The 12235-nt window shown below is 43.7% G+C and overlaps 1 protein-coding gene across 8 annotated transcripts in view; it reads right to left on the bottom strand.

Annotated features, from left to right (window-relative positions):
* Positions 1 to 12235, bottom strand: part of LOC119655094 — a 68729-nt gene extending 56494 nt beyond the window's left edge. The window contains exon 1 of one of the 8 annotated variants that reach the window (XM_038060801.1): positions 12130 to 12235. The gene's annotated coding sequence lies outside the window, so the exon portion shown is untranslated. Of the gene's footprint in view, positions 1 to 11544; positions 11755 to 12002 lie in introns of those variants that run through there. The other 7 variants (XM_038060803.1, XM_038060800.1, XM_038060802.1 and 4 more) reach the window with 7 other exon arrangements.

The raw sequence follows: 12235 nt of genomic DNA, 5'->3' as shown, positions 1-12235 counted from the left end.
GAAATCTCGGACGCTTTAGCGAAAGAGGGGTCAATCTCCCCTATGCCGGGATCGGAGCCAGCAATTGGGGTATCAGTAGCATTGGCTAAATCTGTTTTCAAAAACTGGGAACAAGTTTCCCATAACGACAGGTGGCAGAGCCTAAATGCTGCTCGACACACCAAACTTTTCCTGCCAGAACCGAACATACGTACCGGAAAGTTTATCCTGTCGAAAAGCAGGAGGACTTGCAGGTGTATTGTGGGCATTCTGACAGGCCATAATTCACTAGCTGGGCATATGTTCAGAATAGGAATTACCGAAGATGATACGTGTCCCTCCTGTAATGAGGAAGCGGAATCCACGGAGGATTTCCTATGTGAATGCCCCGCCTATGGACGCATCAGGCATCAGATCTTTGGTGCCGATGTCCTCCAATTATTATTCCAATTATTCCGTTAGATGGAGGAGGCGAGTACAATGGGCCAACACGGCCTGAGTGCTCAGAAGCTGTAGCTTCTCCCCCACCATACACACACACACGCGTCCTTTCATTATATTTGACACTGAAACGTTTCAAATTTCTAAGATTCTTAAAGAAGCGCTTGTGACAACCCAGAACTTCCCATCTGTAGACACATACATGTAATCCTGTTTTGGAAAGCTGATGTTTAAGACCAACTGAATGCGTAGGTCCCAAACGAAGCTCAATTGAAATCCTTTCAGGACATAATCCATTTCCCATAAGGAATATACTCCTTCTCCTGCAGAAACTGATAGTCTCATCCGGAAGTATCCCGGCAAGACGCGACAGGGACGAAGAACCCGTCTAGGATGCATTATCCTTCTCAACAACTGTGGTGAATTGAAAATAGTATCTGGTTTGAAGCTTGATGTGAAGTGCGGTTTAGCACTTTGCAATGGCTAGGGAAGCAACAACAAAAACAGCAACAACAGAAACAACAAGAATTGTTACAACGCAATGCAATACTCGCCAATGTCCGATAGTCCGGATACTTGCACTTATATCTATGGCCACCACAGATCCTTGATCCTTTATAGGAATCGATTAACCAAAGTGTTTTGCTATTTGAAATGTCCACTGCGGTTTTCCTTAATCCGATAGTGTGTAGATGCTTAGTATTTATTGGTCGTATTGTTGCCGGTGCACTCTATATTGACGGTGGCACTCCTGTCGCTCTTTGGGATGTCTAAAACCCTCGAGGATGCACTTTTAGTTCGCATTCAATGTGAATGCTCAGTTCATCAAAAGCTTATTCAAGTTGATCCAATCGTTAATGTCTGCTCCGATGCGGAAAGGTAGCAGTTGATTTTTATATCAGCTTAATGGACATTTCTTAGTGTTTCTCTGTTGTACTGATGCTGGGGAGGGTTTTAATTATCATAAGAGCTGGACTTTGTGGCTGTGGTTGTTAAGCTCAAGGAGATCCTTTGTGATAAATTTAATCGGATGAAGAAGGATGAATTCTGCTGTTTCGAGTAAAATATAAAAGAGGAGCTAAAAGTAGAAAAACACAACAGAGCAAATCAAATTTCGCTCTCGCAGATATGAGCTCAGTATCTGGGCCTTCGTCTGCCTCCTCCAGATATGGTTGGTTGTAATCCGGATTCTTTTTATTACCTAAAATTTATTTTTAGCGAATTCAGATAAAAGGCGACGAGGAAACTTCCCAAGCCCAGATAAATTTGGAACATTCGATGCATAATACTTAGCTACTGCCTACGCAGAAGGCGTGCAAAATACCGTGAACTGGAGGAGATGATAACCGTTTCGTACCCCTTACCCACTTACTCTCAACCACTGTGGCGACTTTTATCTTCCTATGCTCTCCTGGCCTTTCCTCTCGCCCTAATAACTCCACTCTAACCCTTCCCTTCCTTTATCCACTTTCATGTACATCTGTGTGGTGCTCTGAGGTGGCGAGGAGGAAGACGGGGCGGCAACCCTGTCGGCTGAACCAAATCCAAGTGGCCGAGGAGAACCTCCACGTGGTGGCACCGGAAAACGCTGTATCGCATTGGCTTGTCGACGTGATGCAGTAGGTGAATGATCCAAGGCCTAGCAAGGGCGATCAGACCCGAGTCTGCACGGGGACTCATCTGAAGTGGCTTCGGTCACGAAACCTTACCAGGGGTATGCTGATACCATGGGAACCGAGGTAGCCCCTGGACTCTTATACTTTAGGAGAATTCCTGTCGTATCTGAGTACAGCTCGGTTGGTTGCGGTTGGCCCCCTTGTGGGAGTTTCATGGGGGCTGTGGTTGTGCTCGAGCGAGAGACCTTCGGGCCTCGACGTGGTGTTGCGTATCAACACGGGTGCCGTACTCCATGGTTCGGTAGAGATTTAGGTAATTCTTGCATCCACCAGTATGAATGCTAAGCCATGCACTTGGCATAGACTGGTACCGTTCTGCTTGTCTAACGGGGCTCTGATTGTGGTCACAAAATCAATCCGTACCTGAAGAGGGCCGTAGGATTAAGTCTCAAGACAGGTACCTACGTTAAACACAGAGGACTTCACTGAACATCTGTGTCCTCCTCTAGTTTAACCTTTTTGGAAACCACATAGATCGCATTGTTGATCTTGTCCTCTCTAACTTTCCTGTGCGTTGCCTTTTCCAATCCCCTCTTATACCCCTAGTGCGTAGGCCTACCAAGTTCAACTTTTGCAGGGTGAACTTCGAAGGTCAGAACTCAGCCCTGTCGGCAATCAACTGCGTTACCCTCCTCTCTTCATTAACGTGTGACCAATCTTCTTCCGTGTTACGTTCCTTCCTCTTTTAAGTGTCACCACTGAATTCCGCAAAAAATTCAACGTCAAAAACACAATGCGAGAAATAAGTTCTTATCTTCTAGAACCTATTCTGACTTTGTTTTTTTCAAAACTCTGACTTCCTCGTGCAAATCCTTAATACGTAAGCCCAGAAACGAATATCTGACCAGTGTTGAAGACTCACTGAAGTGCGGAAACCTCAAACCTTTCTGGTCCCACATTCGTAACTCCCGCGGTCCTACTCAGCTATCCCCCCGTTCATTAAATTTTCTGGTTCCTCAGCTAACTCACCCAAACTATGTTGTGACTCACTCTGCCGCTACTTTTCCTCAGTCTATGTTCCCTCTCCTTCCTCCTCTTCCTCCCCCCCCCCCCCCTCTCGCTAGTGGATGTAGCCTGTCTCGCATCGCCCACCATTCCCCTTCTTACTACTCTTCTTTTCGAGCACCTAATTGGCCTTAATGCCAACGTCGGCAGATACTTCTGTCCAAACTCTCGTCCTAAGCGTTTCCATACTATTTGTTTTATGCCTTGCTTCTTACCCTTCCAACCCATGTAGTTGTATCTCTTTTCATGGCTGCACATCTCGTTCCTTCTCTCCCTTCTCTGGTGACCCGCAGGTATCTATTCTGGGTTCTTTGTTGTTTTTATTTCTTATCAACGATCTCCCTCCCCTCTCCTTACTTGTCCCTATTCGTTATATGCTGACGACTTTAAGCTGTTTCCCAATATATCGTCGCTTATGGACTGTGTTTCCCTTCAAACTAACCTAGATACTCTGGTTCATTGGAGTTCTACAATGGTTTAGCGCTAAACGTCAGAAAGTGTCACTCTGTGTGCTACTCGCTTAAATCCTCCATCCACTCACTTTTTCTAGTCTCTTGACGGACATTCCTTATCATAGTTGAATTCCACTCAAGGCCTAGGAGTCGCTTTCGACAATAAGCTCCGCTTCGACACCAATTGCCTCGAAGTCACCAATCGAGCAGCAAAATTGTCAGGCTCTATACCTCGCTCTCCCTCTGAGGAATACTCTCGAGTACTGATCCGTGGTCTGGTCACCTTCCGGTAACTGTGATTTTCTTGCCCTTGTAAATATGCAACGTAAATTCAGTTGTTCGCTTTTCTTTAATAAAAACTTCCCTCGTGTGGTACTCCTCCCGCCTCCGCTTTCTGAACCTCCTCTTTTAACTGCTCCTCCTTAATTAGTTTTAAGCATGGGAGAAAACTATTACTTTCTTCTCCTCCTGAGGGCAATAAGTAATTGGAGTTTACTCTGTTTATTGTCCGTTAAATAAATAAATAAATACACTAGGAGGGCCCAATACATCGATATTGAAGCTAAAGCTATTGATTCTCCAAGCGCTAAAGCCTCCTCAAGTTCATATAACCTAAATAGAAAGAAGCAGTTAGAGTTTACGACGCAGCCACCCAGAAAGGAGAGTACGTCAACTCTCATTTTGAGTAAAACTGAATTCCCATTAGAGTCGGCCCGTTCACAGCACTACTGCTTAAATCAACCTCAAAGCGGAGGAGAAAGGTTCCGCAGAACGAAAATTTAACCACGAAAGAGGAGACTCTTCCTTTCCTTCAGCCTTTGTTCCGTTCACAGGCGGGGTCGGTTCGTCATGATCGATTTCGTGATTTGGCTCTATCAAATGACTGATCTGGATGTAATCTCGAGGCTTTTAAATCCCCATCCAGCGTATCAAGCCATCGTTGTTATGGCCGGCTTTTCGTTGTTTACCGTCGATTTCGATGTTCAGACCAATGTTGGCAAGTCGATTCTCGTTAGCGCGAATCACGTGACCATACCATAGAAGACGCCTCTTTCGCAATTTTTCCACGATCGGTACAACCCCATATCGATCGCGGTTAAAAATTGCCCGCCAGAATAATCTCCTCTTCCAACCTTACCAGAAAGAGCAAGAGAAAGGGAAGCTGGTGATTTGGTCCCAACTGACTTAATGATGGTATGTCGGCGGGGTGTATACAGTGAATTTTTAAAATATAAAAATATGCTATTATTAACTTTATTTGAGCAGATACCGTATCGGCGATTATTTTGGGGCGTAGATACCATGTGCACGGACCGCGATAAGTTTTTTCAGGATTTTTCGGTTGGGTAGGTAGGTAGGTAGGTATCAGTGGCCGCTCCGAGGAGCTCAATTAGCGCTTTGGTGCGCCGTTTTGATGCCACAAACTCCTAAGACCGTGACTGTTGTTATAGGGACAGGGAAGCGGAGTCCAGCTGGCTCGGATCTTCAGAGCCAGCCCGTAGCATTCACGAAGGAAAGCAGCTCTCCGACCCTGCAGCTAGAAATCTCACTAAGGTTCCCAAAAAATGGTTTACCCAGTGTCCGCAGCCTGACTCGAGCCAGAGCCGGGCAATCGCAGAGAAAGTGCATGAGGGTTTCCCTTCCTTCTCCGCAGCTTCGGCAATGCGAGTTGTAGGGTAAGCCGAGCCTAGCGGCATGGTCCCCTATGGGCCAGTGCCCCGTGCAGACCGCCGTAATCTTGAATGCATTTGCGCGCGTCTGGCACAGGAGCTCTCGTGATCGGGCTATGTTTCGGTTGGGTAGTTCCTAAGAATGGGAGCTTGAAGTAATTTCCCTTTTCGGACCCTTGCACCCCCTCTTTCGCCACCAATAGCAAAACTATAACTGCTTCGAAATGACGAGACTTTCCATTTGATACTCCATATAATTATATTCGGTGAATAAAATTTTCCACCCCGTTTTTAAGTGAGTTCAACTTAGGGCAATATAATTCACCGCGTGCTTGGGGATTCATAATTCACAATTCACCAGATCAGGAAGCAGTATTCGAGGGTACTTCTTGCGATGGTATTGGACAGAGTTAACTAGGGTTAGAGGAAGTCAAAGTCAGAGGAGGAGTGAAGTATAAATATATATATATGGTTGTCAGAGCTTTTGACACCCTTTTGGGACGTCTCCGTTGGGTAGCATCCGGAAAAAAGAGCATTTTTGATGGGACTCCAATGCTCATCGATATTCTCAGGCGGAGTACTCAGTTTATCGGCCGCCCCATTAACAAGATAGCTCTCCCAATGTCAAATGTGAGCGACTATCAGAGGGCGATCCCTTTCGAGGCCGCTGTCAGAGCCTTTCTTGATTTGTACATGGAGAAACTTCCCACCATTATCGTTACGGTCGCCAAAGCCGTGTTTCCCCATCACATGTCCGGGTAAGGTGCTGTTGCCCACCTTAGCGTTCATATCACCCATCACAAACCTAATGTCACCTCTAGGAAGTCTCCTCTGAACTGCGTGTAATCGTTCGTAGGAAGCATCCTTCTCCACTGTATCAGGACTCTCCGTTGGTGTATGGCATTGTACAATTGTAAAGCTCCTTAACCTGGATCGGGATCTTGCAATTAGAACTTTGCCAAAAACCGACTCCCACGTCAAAAGAGTGCGCCTTGCGATAGCCGTCGGAAACAATCCGATACCAGATTAGCATCTGTTACCACTTGGCTTTCCAGAGCAGAGAAACATCTTACCTTCAGAGGGAAAGAAGTATTCTCCAGAATCCCACATTCTTACTTCGCTTAAACTCAGAATGTTCAGTTTATATTGTTGTAATTCCCGTTCAAGTTGAAGAAAGCGAGCATTTTGGCAAACCTCGTTACGGTAGTCGTAGTCGTCCCACTGTACAAAAATCAATTATAGTCTGTTTTCGATACCCAAAGGTCTTCAGCATGAATTGGAAATAATGTTTCAAAATTTGCAGGTTACTAGTCTACGATAGTCCTGCCAAGAGAGCACTACATCACTGGCCTAATAATCTAACAAGAACACAAAAACCTACTACATCCAGCATCTAGATAATCTATGATCGCTCACAAGTGCGGTATTGGGTTCTCAGCGACCAAAAATTTAAATGGAATGAACTTGGTCGCTATCTTAATTGTATAAGGTATGTCAGAAGCCATGGCCAATAGTTGTTCAGGGAAAGATAGGGTTACTTGACCAATTACTCCCGTTGCCACACCTTATTTTCGAGGATTATGGGAAGCTGCGGTGATCTCGTTTAAGCGACAACTAAAATGTATATTTGATGAGGGGACAATTTTCGCGAAAATCAAAGTACTGCCCCTCGGGAATCGTGAGGTCCCCGAAGCATTAACATCGGGGTTTTTGTTGCAATGAGTGTTAATACTATTGCCGTAGATATAATAGATTACAGTTTGATCTTGATGAGTGGGGGCAGCAGTTAGAAGTATTCCCGCAGACTCGGCGACACTAGCGTAGATCATTCCCTGCAAGCCAGAGCAAAGTTGACCCAGCAGCCCACTAAAGAAAAGCCTGGACAGTTAGCACTTACCCGGGAACGCGGTATTCTTTGCAAAATGGCTTAATGCCAGCATAGCGGCATATAATTGGGCTGCGAGATAACAAGCGAACGGTATGCTAGTTCGATCTACCCTGGCAGAGGTACGAAAAGACATGGGAATTATTACGAAGAAGATTTTACCTGGAGAATTCACCAATGAGAGAACGATTTCCATCCACATATTCCGTGTACTGACAAGATGGTTTTTTTTTGGCCTTCGCCAAACCTATCTTATTATTACAAATGGCGTCCAACGTGGGGTCAACTATTTTCTAGATTCAAGGCCCAACGTTCCCTAGATTCATGGCGTTGCATTTAGGTTTATCGCTTAAAGTTCCTTTGGTCCTTTCGACTGCAAGGATTGATTATCATAATAACCAGACATATTATCGAAATCGTCCTGGTTATTCATCTGAAGGAACAACACAATCGGCTTCTTCATGAGGTAATATTAATTTCCGGGACTACGTCAAAGCTCTTTTCAGGATTAAGTTTGCCGGTTTTTATATCAAGGTGGAGGTGAAAAATATCTATTTGTTGTTTGAAGTGACTCGCGCATGTGACAGCACAAGGTGATGCTGCGCAGGCGGAGAAAGGAATTCGACTATATAAATGCTTGGGCTACCTTCATCAATCAGAAACAATTCAATATCATTGACTGCGATTTTCATGACCAATTCATATTTCCCACCGATACATGCTGAACATTTTAGGGTTGAGTGTGGTTAGATTGTGCAAATTTGGGATGCATTTCTCTCTCCCCAGCTATGCTGTGCTATTCCGGAAAGCCTGGCGAAGGTAAGCATGTCAAGCCATTGTTTCATCAAGGTGCGCTCTCATTATTTGGGAACCAGTTTTGGACAGATTTATGCATCAACGAAGGCTTACCATGCAGAACAGAAGGAGGCTTTCGATGAGAAATTAAACGGGGTTCAGGAGGTGCTTCCTAAAGGTAACAATGTAATCCTAATGGGTGATGCCAACATCTTGCTTGAGCATATGATTGGGAGACACAGTCTTGAGGATCGTAACTATATCGGCGGCAGATTTGTGGTTTGCTGCAGATTCCACCGGTTAGTTATTGATGGCATATTGTTTCTAGCATGTGGCCTCTCATAAGGTTAGTTGAGCCTGAAGTGACGATTGGTCATGCTAGAAGAAGCTACCGTAAAAAAATAATTCCACAACCATACACCGCATAACGAGAGAATTTGTCGGTGGTCGTAAGTCTCTCGACGGTCCTATGAAGAGCGTTAACGGTAGATCCCACATTCACCGCGACCAGTAGCTTAAAAGGTGGAGGGAACATTTCACCACGATTCTCAGCTGTATAAAATCTGGTGAGGTTACACTTCTTGTGGATGAAATGGCGAGTCTACGTAACATGCAGGTATGGACTACTCTTGCAAATAAAAGAAAAACCATTTCGGGGATCAATGCATTCAAACGGAGCAAAACCGCTGGAGTTGATGGTCTTTGCGCAGAACTGTGGCGCGGCAGGATCTGCAGCATTCGAAATTTATTTCGAATGTTGCGGATGCGGACGGGTAGATGGCGCGGAACTCTCCACTCACTCATTTTCGGAACGCACCAAGGGAGTGGAGAATTAGCGGTGGAAAAATGCCGTTGGTTGGGACAGTAAAGACCGCATGGAAATAAGCCAGTCTCTTCTGTTTCCAACCGCGGCGGCGTTCACACGAATGTGCAAAGATCCAATTTGGAATACAAATTCAGAAATCTTATTGAAAAAGTTTTTTAAAGATAAAGTTGAATAAAGTTAAATTTTTGTGTTTATTGTTAAATTGCTAAATTGGTTTAAATATTACTAAAGAACTCCTCATCACAGCTTCGGCTGTCTTTGCTCAGCTTCTTGTTCTATTAATTTGTAAATTGCGGGAATGTGAGATCTGTCCCAGCGAGCAGAACAGGAGAATATCGTAATGATCCCGAAGAAGACTGAGATCTTCGCTTAACTTGCTTTTCTTCGATTTCGAAAAAGCTTTCGACAGTGTGAATAGGGAGAGGGGTACTCCAGAGAAGCTTATAGCAATTATCAGAGGGAGATGTGGCAGAAAATGTCATTTCTAAGAAATTTGAATTTGGTGGAGGAGTCATGGCGGGGGTATCCTTTGATTTGTGTATCATGCTTGCGTGAATACTGGCGATGGTGGCACCCGTTGATGGCATCGAGCGGGTATTTATTAACAGCGTGAAATTCGCCTTGGTTGCTTTGTCTAAAATTTGGATATCGTTTGTTGCACGTCAATGTTCTTTGTGTGTTGCTATCTGGGAGCAGTGTATTCAAAGTTATCGCCTCTTTTACTCAAAAACTCCAAATCTTCGCAACACTTCTCTCCGCCATGTCATCGTTATACTCTGGCCGAGAAAATCTCGAATGATAACCTGACTTGGTGGATGAGCTAGTTGCCGATAGATGTGTTGATTAGAGTATGAAAGAGACCGTGGAGAGGTCACACTTTAGGAAAAGGCGACGAATGCAGTGCTGACTGCGCCATGCAATGCAGCCTTGTTTCATAGGCCGGCCGGCGAGTGGGTTGCTCTAGAACCACATAGCGCCGAAAAATAGAGGATGATTGTAATTTTCTCGAAAAGGCCTGAAGAGAGTTAAAAGGCATTGTGCCGAACCCGAAATGATGATATTTCATTGTGGAGAGGGAGCCAAACAGGGAAAATTTTTTTGAAAAGTATCAAGCCCAACATTTTCATCCTTTCATGCATAATTTTTTGGCGACTAGTGTGCATGGCTATCATATCACGGCTCAAAAGCGAGACATACTACACTAAGAACATATTCACAAAAATTCAACATAATAAAACTGAAACTCATCCCGTTCTATCTCTCCATTTATCAACACAGCTCATCAACGTTTCCATCTCTTGCTATCATCATGAATTCGCTTGGCCTCTCGTTATCCCCCCAACGATCTAATGCAATAAATTACCCAATAAAATACGAAATGTCCCATTTATTCGTCAATTTACTATGGCCATATGTCAAAAGAAATTAATCATTTACATAATTCACCCCACCAGGAAAAACTCACGAGCTTCTGGGTCGGCAACAAATTTAAATTAAAATTAAATCATTTTAATTCATAAAAATGACCAAAAATTATTCAATAATAAATTAAAACTGAATGAAAAACAGAGGATAAATGTTTGTATGATGAAACTCGAAAATAAGGCATCGGAAAATCCACGCTTGTTGCTCTGGAAATCAAAACGCATGATCCCGGAAAAATTCACTCAATGCCAAGAGTAACCTGTACATATGTATGCATAGATGTACATACAATCGTATGTCATCGTGGAAAGAAATAAAAAATTTTCAATTCTATGTTATGAATTCTGTCGACATGAAAAACCACTTTGAAAATGTTTTGCTTTTCTCTTTTCACACTCGGCGCTTTCCCTCCTGCCACCACCCCCACCCACCCGGCTTGAACTAACAACAATTTTATATGCTAATAAAATTCATAATAAAAAAATGAGTTGTATGCTACCCCCACCAACGCCACCCAGCCACCATCATCGCGTCACAAAAGCTGGTCGCATGAGTCGGGAAAACTCGGACGTGGAAAATTGTTTAATGGAAATTGTTTCGTTGCTGTAAGTTCGCTTTATCTAACCCGGTGTCTATCGATCGTTACAGTTGCCGTCATCATGGTCCCGTCGCTCCCCCTGAATGGACCCGGGATGCTGTGGCTGTGGCGAACGAAGAAAAATCGGGGAAAAATCAGGCAATTCTGTACGTCAAATTTAATTCGTTTTAGGTTTCCATGAGGTGACGCCATGGTCGTTACGTTACTTGTTTTGGGGGATTTTCGAGGATAGTGAAATTATCAGTTTCATTGCCGCTCATTTTTCAAAATGTAAATTGGTGGACGTACTTTTGGATTCACCTTCAATACGGACTCCCTGGACTGGGGTCGGAAAATATGAAAAATGTCAGGTTTTTGCTTCGTCAGATGGATGTGAACGTTCGGTACGGATTTAATGAGAATATTTAAAAATAGAATGGAAGAAAGTCGGAGCTCGTAATTGGCACTCGGACGTTTGTTAGGTGGTCTAGTCGCCGGCTAAGTTGAGTGACGCAAAGGCCAATAGTCTTCTGAAAGGATTGATGTGTTGTAGTCCTGACACTTCTAAAATAAATCTCTAATTTTCATAAATGCTTAATTGATTGACATAATCTTCAAGCTGACATCAAAATTATACTTCTGGTGTCTTGTCATGGTTGGTAGGTAAACTGAATCCTCAGGTGGGTGCATAGCGAAGCCTATACTACTGGGTCCGCTTTTGACGTTTCAGAACCCTCGCTAAGTGATAACAGCTCCTTCCAGCAAAAACTCCCTTAAAATCTTAAAATATCCCTTTGGGACATTCAACCTTACCTCCAGTAATCTGAAGTCTGCATCCCCCACTCTTTGCAACCACAGAAGTATAGAAGTGAATTAAACTTAATCCTGCGAACAATGGACACCCTCAGTGCACCGTCACTACTTCACCCTTTGCCTTTCATTGGAAAAAACATGAATTTCTATTTTTGATTCCAATCATTTTCAACTCATTCCGCGTATAAACATACATATTTTCAGGAAAATGCTGAACGTATCCAAGAAAATTCCCTACACCGACTCGAGCGGAAAACATGGAGGCGTGTGTGTAGCGGGGAAAGCAGCGGTTTGTTCACAGCATGCAACCGTAGCCCCGTCAACATTGTAAGAAGAACATTTTCCGAGCTCGAGTATTTTCACAGATTCGCTGAATGGGATTATTGAAAATTTTCTAATTTATTCAATTATTTCTTGAATGCATGCATAATTTGGTAATTTCCAGATTTTCCACGCACATTCAACATCTATTTGGACACCAACGAGGCTATGAATTTTTTTAATTTCCTTCAAAGTATGTAAATAAAACTTTGAAGATAGATAAACACACTCAGGCACATATTGAATACTAAACGATTTTCTAACTGTTTATTCGTTACTAAATTTTCACATTCGGAAAATCCACCCTGAGGCCACGCGACGAACTGACAACAAAACGATCCCGAAAAAGATCTTACTCGCAAAATTCGTC

This window comes from Hermetia illucens, chromosome 4, assembly GCF_905115235.1.
Source record: "Hermetia illucens chromosome 4, iHerIll2.2.curated.20191125, whole genome shotgun sequence".
Lineage (NCBI taxonomy): Eukaryota > Metazoa > Arthropoda > Insecta > Diptera > Stratiomyidae > Hermetia > Hermetia illucens.
Note: the sequence above shows the minus strand (reverse complement) of the source record. Positions and strands in the feature narration are given on the sequence as shown.